The following is an 11288-nucleotide window of genomic DNA, read 5'->3' as shown; positions in this document are numbered from 1 at the left end:
GATGAAAATAGCTCAGCAACATACCAGAAAATTGGAAAACTGCATTTGTTATCCGATTATTTAAAAAAAGAGATGCAGGGTGTATGAGAATTATTGAGGTATTTGTCTTTTGAACTCTGGATACAAGATATACTCGAAAATGGTGTCAAACAGACTACAGGTACTTTGGAAACGTTTCTTGCAGAAGAACAGAATGAATCTGGGATGGGAAGACCTTACATCTACAGTGTTTTTCCAGTTTGCATAATCAAATAATACAATCATCACATATACATATCCTTTGTTGACGGCAACAAAGCTTTCGATAAGGTACGAGAGCCAAGTCATGAGAAACTTCAGAAAAGAATGAGCTACCCCAGGATCTAATAAGTGTAATTCAAAGTACGTATATAAACAACGTAAAGTACAGAAAGGAGTTCCATTTACAGGAAATATCTCCCTAAGAGTGAGACAAGACTGTCCTTTATCACCCTCATTATTTAATACACACATACAAACGTCATAAAGACTTGGCAGAATAAAGTACTGTACCATTATAAGCTTATTAAAAAATTTATAAACACTCTCCTGTTTGCACTTGATCAAATAGTCTTAGCAGAATCAGAAGATAAAATTACAGAGAGCAATTTTGTGCTTGCACAAGGTAGAAAATTATTACATGACAATATCTTATGGTAAAACTAAGAAAATGACATTCCATGGGAAGGAGCATTTAAGGGCACAAATAATAATTGATGATAAACTACTAGAAGAAATAAATATTTTTAAATACCTGGAATGTGAGGTCTAATATATCACAGACAATGATCAAAAATATAAAACTAAGCAATTGCACTCCGTCCGAACATGTCTTGGAAGAGCCAACGGCAGCGACCGACCGCCATATCATCCTCGGACTATAGGTGGCACTTGATAGGATATGGAGGGGCCTGAGGTCAGCACACTGCTCTCCTGGCCGTTGTCAGTTTTTATGACTGTACTTCTCAGTCAAGTAGTTCCTCAGTTTGCTTCAGAAGGACTGAGTGCACCCCACTTGCCAACAGAGCACGGGATTGCAGACGGTCTCCCATCCAAGTACCAGGTAAGCCAGACAGCGCTTAAATTCAGTGATCTGACGGGTACTGGTGTGACCACTGCGGCAGGGCCGTGCCGACCAAGAATATAAACTGCAAAAATTACAGCAGTTGGTAGGTGGCGGGTACTATAAACCGTATTCTCCTACAAAAAGGTAGAAAACAGACAGTACTAAAATTTTGTAATGGGATTGCAATATCAGCTCTAATTTATGGTTCAGAGACTTGAGCACTAAGCGCCAGTCATAGGAGGAGAAGGATTGAGGGAGCAGAGATGAGGCTCATAAGACCTCTGTCTGCTAGGACAAAAATAGTGAAATGAGGAATGAACTGGGTGTGAAAAGCGTATTTCAGAAAATAGAGAAGTACAGAAAGAAATACTATTCCATAACATTCAAGGGATGACAGAAGAACGAATGCAGAGAAAATAGAACATAAATTAATATACAAATGTATAGGTACACGTGAAGGGAAAAAGAAAATTGGGCGTCCTAAGAAAAGATGAAAAGACCAGCTGCATTCTCCTTGAAACTGGAAAAGCAAAAATACCTAAACCAAAACTGGTTATGGCAATGGTGATGACAAGTATGGCTGTAGTCAGGGAATGTAGAGCCATCTCACCCACTTTCGGAGCGAACATCGCGAAGATAACTCCATGCAATTAGCACCTGTATGTGGGGTAAATTACCTCATAGAAGATAATTGATTACAGACACACATAAAACTGCACTTCATTGCACCGAAAAACAGAGAAACTAGAGAGTAGATAGCTGGAAGCAAGTTGCGTTTTTGCCTCTTTGCAAATGACGTCAGAAGTCGACAGCACTGACAACCCAGCAAGTTGGAGTGCGTATGGGGATATAGTGCAGGTAGAAGATGGTGTTGTGATGTTTTTGGGAGTGGATACACTCACTCTGGTTACTGTAAACATGAACCAGGATATTAATTTCAGTATTGACTCAGTGTTGGCCTGACTTCTATATCTTGTGGTATGTACGTTGGGTACACTTCCACGTTGCAAGATGACAACAGCCATGTTCACAGGACTGCTCACATACCCTCCTGCTTCAGCGAATATTCCGACCCTCTATCGTAGCTCGACCTGATCGCTCAATCGCCCGATGTTAATCACATAGGAAATGTCTGGAAGTATTGGGACAACGAGTGACATGTAGCAATTCGGTGGTTCTGGGTGGATATGGTATGCCTGAAGAAACAGACTCACCGAACTGGGGCCTTTATCACTGATAGTGGCGCTGTTCTTGGGTACTAGTGTGACGTCTTCGGAGAGTGAATAATTTTTTGTCCAATTTTCCTATGAAACGGAATCGAGAAGTGAAAGCAATATGGATGACGTATGGAAAACTAATATTTGTTGGGGGAGTGCTGCGAAGACACTGTACATCTTTTAGTGAAATCGTATAGAAAGATCTAGTGCGGTTGTTGTAGTTTACTGCTTCCGTTTCTTGGTTGGCGTGAGGGACGATGTCCAACTGATTCAGAAGCGCTAGACGTTCCTAGGTTTGAAATAGGTTTGTAAAGTCTAGACTAAAGTGAGAACCGAGCAAGATACTTCATGGACACAGATGAAAATCGTTCTACAGCCGACGAGGTTTTCCTGGAAAATTTTTGACTGAATGTAATCACCAGGGGACCATTGCAAAACTTTTGCACCGTTATAGTTTTAAATAATAACAGTATTTTCAGATAAGTGTAGTCGTGGAATAACGCATGTTGTGGGCTGACTAGTGGGATAAGGATATCTTGTAGAACAAAGCGGGAATTATATCAAAATGTTAGAAGTAGTCACAATCAAGCTACAGTGGCCCATTATAGACAGCATTGTAAGGTGCTTAAAAATATTATTAGGAAGGCAAAGAGTATGTGGTATGCAAATAGAATAGCTAACTCAGAGAATAAAATTAAAACCATATGGTCAGTTGTGAAGGAAGTGTCTGGTCAGCACTACAAGATCGACGATATAAAGTCAGTTCGTAGCAAAAATATTTATGTTACTGATAAATCAGATATATGTATAGTATTTAACAATCGTTTTCTGAACATTGCTCGTGAATTAAATAAAAGTTTAGTTTCTACAGGGAATCATATAACCTTCTTGGCAAATGCCTTTCCGAGATTGATGTCTGAAATACGCCTCTGTGACACAGACAAGAGGGAGATTGACTCAATAGTTAAATCACTGAAGACTATTGACTATCATGATTATGATGGAGTGCCTAGCAGAATGTTAAAGTACTGTGCTGCACATGTTAGCCCTGTATTTAGGCATATTTGTAATTCATCATTTAGGAATGTTCAGTTTCCTGAACTATTAAAGTACTCAGTAGTAAAGCCACTTTTTAAAAAGGGTGAGAGGGATCATGTAGATAATTTTAGACCTATTTCTATGCCATCAGTGTTGGTAAAGTTATTGAAAAATCTATGTATGTAAGGATAATTGATCATTTTATGTCACACGACTTACTATCAGATGTGCAGTTCGCTTTAGAAGTGGTTTAACAACTGAAAATGCTATTTTTATCTTTTGTCTGTGAGGTACTGGATGGGTTAAACAAAAGGTTTCGAGTGATAAGCATATTTTTTTATTTAACTGAGGTGTTTGATTGTGTTGATCACAACATATTGCTCTTGAAGTTGGACCATTATGGAATACGGGGAATAGCTCACATTGGTTCACCTCTTACTTTAGCAACAGACAGCAAAAGGTCATTATGCACAATGTTGAGAATGGCTGTGATGTAGGGTTTGAGTGGGGTACAGTCAAGTGCAGGGGGGGGGGGGGGGGAGGGAGAGGTGCCCCAGGGATCAGTGTTGGAGCCACTCGTGTTCCTTATTTATATAAATGATATGCCCTCTAGTATTACAGGTAACCCTAAAATATTTCTGTTTGCTGATGACACTAGCTTCGTAGTAAAGGATGTTGGGTGCAACATTGGCTCAGTTTCAAATAGTGCAGTTCATGACCTAAGTTCATGGTTTGTAGAAAATCATTTAATGCTAAGTCACAGTAAGACTCAGTTTGTAACACACAATTCAACAAAACCTGACGTTTTAATATCACGGAATGGGCATATGATTGGTTAAACTGAACAGTTCAATTTTGTAAGTGTTCAGATAGATAGCAGACTGTCGTGGAAAGCCCACGTTCAGGATCTTGTTCAAATACTTAATGCTGCCATTTTTACTATTCAAACGGTATCTGAAGTGAGTCTATTTTGCTTATTTTCATTCGCTTATGTCGTATGGTATTATATTTTGGGGTAACGCTCTCATTCTAAAAGGATATTTTTGGCTTAGAAACGGGTGGTTCGGGCAAAAAGTGGTGTAAGTTCACGAACCTCTTGTCGACCTCTTTTCACGAGTCTGGGTATTTTGACAATGGCCTCTCAATATATATACACTCCTGGAAATTGAAATAAGAACACCGTGAATTCATTGTCCCAGGAAGGGGAAACTTTATTGACACATTCCTGGGGTCAGATACATCACATGATCACACTGACAGAACCACAGGCACATAGACACAGGCAACAGAGCATGCACAATGTCGGCACTAGTACAGTGTATATCCACCTTTCGCAGCAATGCAGGCTGCTATTCTCCCATGGAGACGATCGTAGAGATGCTGGATGTAGTCCTGTGGAACGGCTTGCCATGCCATTTCCACCTGGCGCCTCAGTTGGACCAGCGTTCGTGCTGGACGTGCAGACCGCGTGAGACGACGCTTCATCCAGTCCCAAACATGCTCAATGGGGGACAGATCCGGAGATCTTGCTGGCCAGGGTAGTTGACTTACACCTTCTAGAGCACGTTGGGTGGCACGGGATACATGCGGACGTGCATTGTCCTGTTGGAACAGCAAGTTCCCTTGCCGGTCTAGGAATGGTAGAACGATGGGTTCGATGACGGTTTGGATGTACCGTGCACTATTCAGTGTCCCCTCGACGATCACCAGAGGTGTACGGCCAGTGTAGGAGATCGCTCCCCACACCATGATGCCGGGTGTTGGCCCTGTGTGCCTCGGTCGTATGCAGTCCTGATTGTGGCGCTCACCTGCACGGCGCCAAACACGCATACGACCATCATTGGCACCAAGGCAGAAGCGACTCTCATCGCTGAAGACGACACGTCTCCATTCGTCCCTCCATTCACGCCTGTCGCGACACCACTGGAGGCGGGCTGCACGATGTTGGGGCGTGAGCGGAAGACGGCCTAACGGTGTGCGGGACCGTAGCCCAGCTTCATGGAGACGGTTGCGAATGGTCCTCGCCGATACCCCAGGAGCAACAGTGTCCCTAATTTGCTGGGAAGTGGCGGTGCGGTCCCCTACGGCACTGCGTAGGATCCTACGGTCTTGGCGTGCATCCGTGCGTCGCTGCGGTCCGGTCCCAGGTCGACGGGCACGTGCACCTTCCGCCGACCACTGGCGACAACATCGATGTACTGTGGAGAACTCACGCCCCACGTGTTGAGCAATTCGGCGGTACGTCCACCCGGCCTCCCGCATGCCCACTATACGCCCTCGCTCAAAGTCCGTCAACTGCACATACAGTTCACGTCCACGCTGTCGCGGCATGCTACCAGTGTTAAAGACTGCGATGGAGCTCCGTATGCCACGGCAAACTGGCTGACACTGACGGCGGCGGTGCACAAATGCTGCGCAGCTAGCGCCATTCGACGGCCAACACCGCGGTTCCTGGTGCGTCCGCTGTGCCGTGCGTGTGATCATTGCTTGTACAGCCCTCTCGCAGTGTCCGGAGCAAGTATGGTGTGTCTGACACACCGGTGTCAATGTGTTCTTTTTTCCATTTCCAGGTGTGTATATATATATATATATATATATATATATATATATATATATATTCCTTACTGTCATTTCTTGTCAACAATATTAGCTTATTTCCAAGAATAAGCAGCTTTCACTCAGTTAATACTCGGCAGAAATGAAACCGGCATTTGGATCGGACTTCCTTAACTCTTGTGCAGTAAGGTGTGCAGTATACTGTTGCATCCATTTTCAATAAGCTACCACTCGAATTCAAAAATCTTAGCAGTAATCCACGCGCTTTCAAATCGAAACTGAAAAGTTTCCTCATGGATCACTCCTTCTATTCTGTCGAGGAGTTCCTTGAAAAATTAGGCTGATTCTTGTTGTATTGTTGATTACGTTTGTTTAAACTGATGGACTGACTTTTTCGGGTTCATAAACATTTTATATTTATCTATTATTACTCTTATGTTGTAATTTCATACACTGACAAGTTACATGATCTTGGAGATTTGCTCCTCAATTTGGTTCTATTGAACTGAACTTGTAAATAAAATAAAAATAGAAACTGAATGACCTGAAATGATAACCGTAAATTTGTGGTCTTCAGTCCGAAGACTGGTTTGATGCAGCTCTCTATGCTACTCTATCCAATGCAATCCTCTTCACCTCCGAATATCTACTGCAACTTAAACATCCTTGTAAATCTGCTTGCTGTGTTCATCTCTTGGTCTGCATCTACGATATTTACACCCCAACACTTCCCTCCAATAGTAAACTGGTGATTCCTTGATGTCTCACAATGTTTCCTGCCAACCGATCTCTTCATCTAGTCAGGTTGCGCCACAAATTTCTTTTCCTCCAAATTCTACATAGTACCTTCTCATTAGGTACACGACCTACCCATTCAATCTTCAGTATTCTTCCTTAGCACTTTATTTCAAAAACTTCTTTCTTTTCTTGACTAAATTGTTTATCGTCTCTGTTTCACTTCCATATATTGCTAACTTCACACAGATACTTTCATAAAGGACTCCCTAACACAGAAATCTATATTCGATGTTAAAAAATCTCTCTTCTTCAGATACGCTTTCCTTCCCATTGCCTGTGTACATTTTATATTCCCTCCACTACGGTCATCATCACTTATTTTGCTGCCGAGACAGCAAAACTCGTCTACTACTTTAAGTTTCTCATTTCCTACATTACTTCCTTCAGCATTACTTGATTTATTTCGACTATATTCCATTATCCTTGTTTTGCTTTTGTTGCTGTTCATCTTTATCCTTTCATTCAAGATATTGTCCATTCTGTTCAGCTGCTCTTCAAAGTCCTTCGCTGCCTCTGACAGAATTACAATGTCATCGGTAAATCTCAGAGTTTTTATTTCTTCTCTCTGAACTTTAATTCCTTGCCCTTTGTACAGATTGAATAACATTTGTGTTAAGGTCCATCCCTGTCTCACTTCCTTCTTAACCACTGCTTTCCTTTCATGCCGCTCGACTCTTATAACTGCCGTCTTGTTACTGTATAAGCTGTCAATTAGCGTTTGACTCCCTGTACTTTACCCCTGATACCTTTTCAGTTTCAAAGAGAATATGGAAGCCAACATTGTCAAAGGCTTTCTCTAAGTCTACAAATGTTAGAAATGTAGGTTTGCATTTCGTTAGGCTGTCTTCTAAGGTAGAATTTATGATACTTCCTTGTATATACATTTTCATGTACATAATTTTGAACAAATTCTGTACAGAGCATTACAATACGTAGGTGTAAACAATATTTGGCATAAGAATGTAATCTTTGTGTACTTTTTATTTTTCATTTTCTTGTCCTTGAAGAGGCTACAAACAGTTGTCTGTGAGTAAAGTCAGGATTTGGTAAATACAAACCTGCTATTTGTATTGTCTTTGCGACTTGTTTATGGTGATCACAAACTCAATTTTAACAAGCAACTGTCTTCTTGTCAAATGAAAAGGCATTCTTGGATCAGACGGTGATAACTTTGTCCGTGGCAATAGTTTTCCCGATGTCAATCAGCTGAGCATTAATTGTAAACAGAGAACACGTGTGTACTCCCGCACTTTTATAGTTATAAATAATTACAGCATGGAAATGAACAGAGAACATGTTTAAATCGAACTACGTGAAATAATAATCATGAATTTACGATACATCTTCATATAAATATTGCCACGCACATAATTTTGAACAAAATTCTTTACAGAGTATTAGAATACCTATGTGTAAACAATTTTCCTAACGAGAAAGCAATATTAGTGTACATTTTTATTTTAAACTGGTATGTGTAATAAAATTATATGAAAAATGAGTCTCTTATACGTCATTAATACGTTCAATTTGTAAATTATAGATATAAAACTGGGTATCCATGAGATTTTGCCTATTTATAGTGAAGTCTCTTTTATGTTAAAGTTTTCCACAAGTAATAATTTGTAGTGCAAAATCGGTAGACAGTTTCAGAAGACGGTTAAAATGCTTTCTAACTGTACCTGATCCGTCCCGATAAGATTGGTATGTGCTGAGAAAAAGAGATGCTGACTTGAGAAATAACATGGGTACACTGACTCTGCCGTCGTATTTTTCTCACAGGGTTAATGAATAAAGATGAGATCAAGAAGATATAAAGGCCTTCAGACACTATCACCACCGGTTCATATAAGAATGAAATTGTTTCGGGCTGTGTAAGTATTACCCTCCACCAAATAGCGTACAGCGACCTGCACAGTTTGTACGCACGCTGACTTTTCCTTTATAGCTCTTTACAGCCGCTTTCTGATAACGTTTTGTTACCCAGGAAAGGGTAGGACGTACTGTATCTCGTTGTTTCAATCTTCGGAGAATTTATCTGTTGAGGTACTGAAGGGGTCACTCGTACATGTGATCCAGAAGCAGCAGCGATCTGTACGTGGGCACGGTGCTTTTCCCTTTTTGTCCCTCTCTTTATTTTGGGTCCGACAAAATCTTCTGTCCAATCACAGTTCAGCTATCGAGCATTGAGCTGTAGACAGCTACTGCACACGCCCGCCAGCTGCCGTTCACTGGCACTGCGTCGGACGAGATACCACAGCACCGACGGGTCACTTCAGCGGGTCCACAGCTCAGCAAAAGGGAATAAAAGTGAGACGGCCGTCCGACAAGCGAGGAATGTTTTAATTGATTGTAACGACCCGTGTAACTGATGATGCCACGCCTTTTTTAAAATCGTCCCTGCTGCGCACGTCGACGGGCCATGACAGTATCGGAGCGCGTGGGTCGTCGCCGGGCAGCATCGATAACGCGCCGGACGGGGCTGCGGTGGTACACGCGCTGCCACAAGGAGTTTGCCTCCTGGAGGCCACTGGCTTCGCTACCAAGGACCTCGTGGCACGGTGCGGGCGAGCGACCTAAAGGTGTATTTTACGTGTAAACGAATACCCGAGTTAGAAATTCCTTTATCTGAAATGGACTCTACAAACAAATATTTAGCTCAACTACGCAAAAACACGTTAGATACATAAAAACAAATTTGTCAAAACTAAAGACTTGAACAATACTACAGTGTCAAGGCTAAAACTGGGCATATGCCAGGAATTTTAACAGAAAATAAATTTTAAAGATTCGATAATAAACAAAAAATTAAATGCAAACGATTTTTTGACATCTCTCATGTTTGCAGATGACATGATGTACTAATTTAGACCTGTGCCTGTTTTTGGTTGGCACTCGCAGGATACACACAATGTAAAATAAAAGGTGTTTTATGTCGTGTGGCTAGGGCCTCTCTTCGGGTAGACCGTTCGCCGGGCACAAGTCTTTCGATTTGACGCCACTTCGGCGACTTATGTGTCGATAGGGATGAAATGATGATGATTAGGGCAACACAATACCCAGTCCCTGAGCGGAGAAAATCTCCGACCCAGCCGGGAATCGAACCCGGGCCCATAGGATTAAAGTGCACACACAATTTAAATGTCAACAAAATCTGATTATCATATTCCTTAACCAAAAGACCAAAAAAAAGTTGTGCGGCTAGGGCCTCCCGTCGGCTAGACCGTTCGCCTGGTGCAGGTCTATCGATTTGACGCCACTTCGGCGACTTGCGTGCCGATGGGGATGAAATGATGATGATTAGGACAACACAACACCCAGTCGCTGAAAGGAGAAAAATCTCCGACCCAGCCGGGAATCGAACCCGGACCATTAGGATTGACATTCCGTCACGCTGACCACTTCTTTTCCACACAAAAACAGTAACAAAAAGGGCTACAATGAAATGACATAAATAAGGTGACAGATAATTGCAGTCATAAATTACAGCATTCCAAGAATGAGTCTTTAGCAGTAGCACAATTTAGTACCTCCACTGCCACCTTCAACTGGTGGCAGTTCATCATGCACAGTTTCTTCTTCTGCCGCCTGAGGTTCCTCATCATCATTTCCCAGACCCAAATTAATCATTCAGTAAATCCTTGATGTGTGTTCCTTCCAGGGTAAATTACGTGGACAGAAGAGCAGTCCCGAACAGCGACATCGCAAAGTCCTTCACTGCCTTGTTATTTTTCTCAGTTCCAGCCTTCTAATCGCATCCATAGAGAGTTCAAGATCTTCCTTTATATCAGACACCAGACGTTTGCCGTCATATTCTTGTATCTGCTGTACTACTGATTTATTTTTCATGTGTGACTTGCAGGTGAGGTTAGGGTCGGGAACGTGACCCAACCCATTCCCTCTCTACTAGGAATCCAGATCCTAACCTATACCCATTTTGTTCAAGACAATTCGGAGCATGTTACCATATTTCTTATTGTGATTCTGATATTTAAATATTTTCTCGAATTCATTTTCCATATACATCTTGTATTCAATATGTTCATCGCTCCCAATATTGTTAAAAACTCTCCCTGGTCCACCTCTAGTTGATAATCCGATCTCCACATGTGTAACGATGAGGCACACTATCAACGAAGTTGCATTTGCTGCAGAGTTTAGTGTCACTTAAACCGATGGCAAAGAGACGCTCATTAGTGCTGATGATGTTATTGACTACCTTGTACCACGCTGTTCTCACGTCAGACGAAAGAACATCACTAACTGATGTTTTTCCAGACCACATTCCATGCTATTCCAGCATATTTAGTTTCTATGTTATTTTTCCTTTCATGTTTCCGTCTTTCAGCTGAAATCGCCGTTGCTGTAACATTTTTGGAGTTTAAAAGCTTTTTGCTGAAGTAATTTAGTTCAAGATAATACTCCCTAATGTGTTTTAGTTTAAAACTTATTTTTTGTATATTTATCGGCGGCTCTACTCTTTCTGGCCTGACAATATCGTATAGCTTTGCTGTAATGCACCCTGGATCATTACACATTACGCTCCATGTTCGTTTGACATACAATGCCATCGCTTTAGACTTGATGTCGGTTAGACC

Source organism: Schistocerca americana, chromosome 6 (genome assembly GCF_021461395.2).
Source record: "Schistocerca americana isolate TAMUIC-IGC-003095 chromosome 6, iqSchAmer2.1, whole genome shotgun sequence".
In the NCBI taxonomy this organism is placed as follows: domain Eukaryota; kingdom Metazoa; phylum Arthropoda; class Insecta; order Orthoptera; family Acrididae; genus Schistocerca; species Schistocerca americana.
This window is presented reverse-complemented; position numbering follows the sequence as displayed.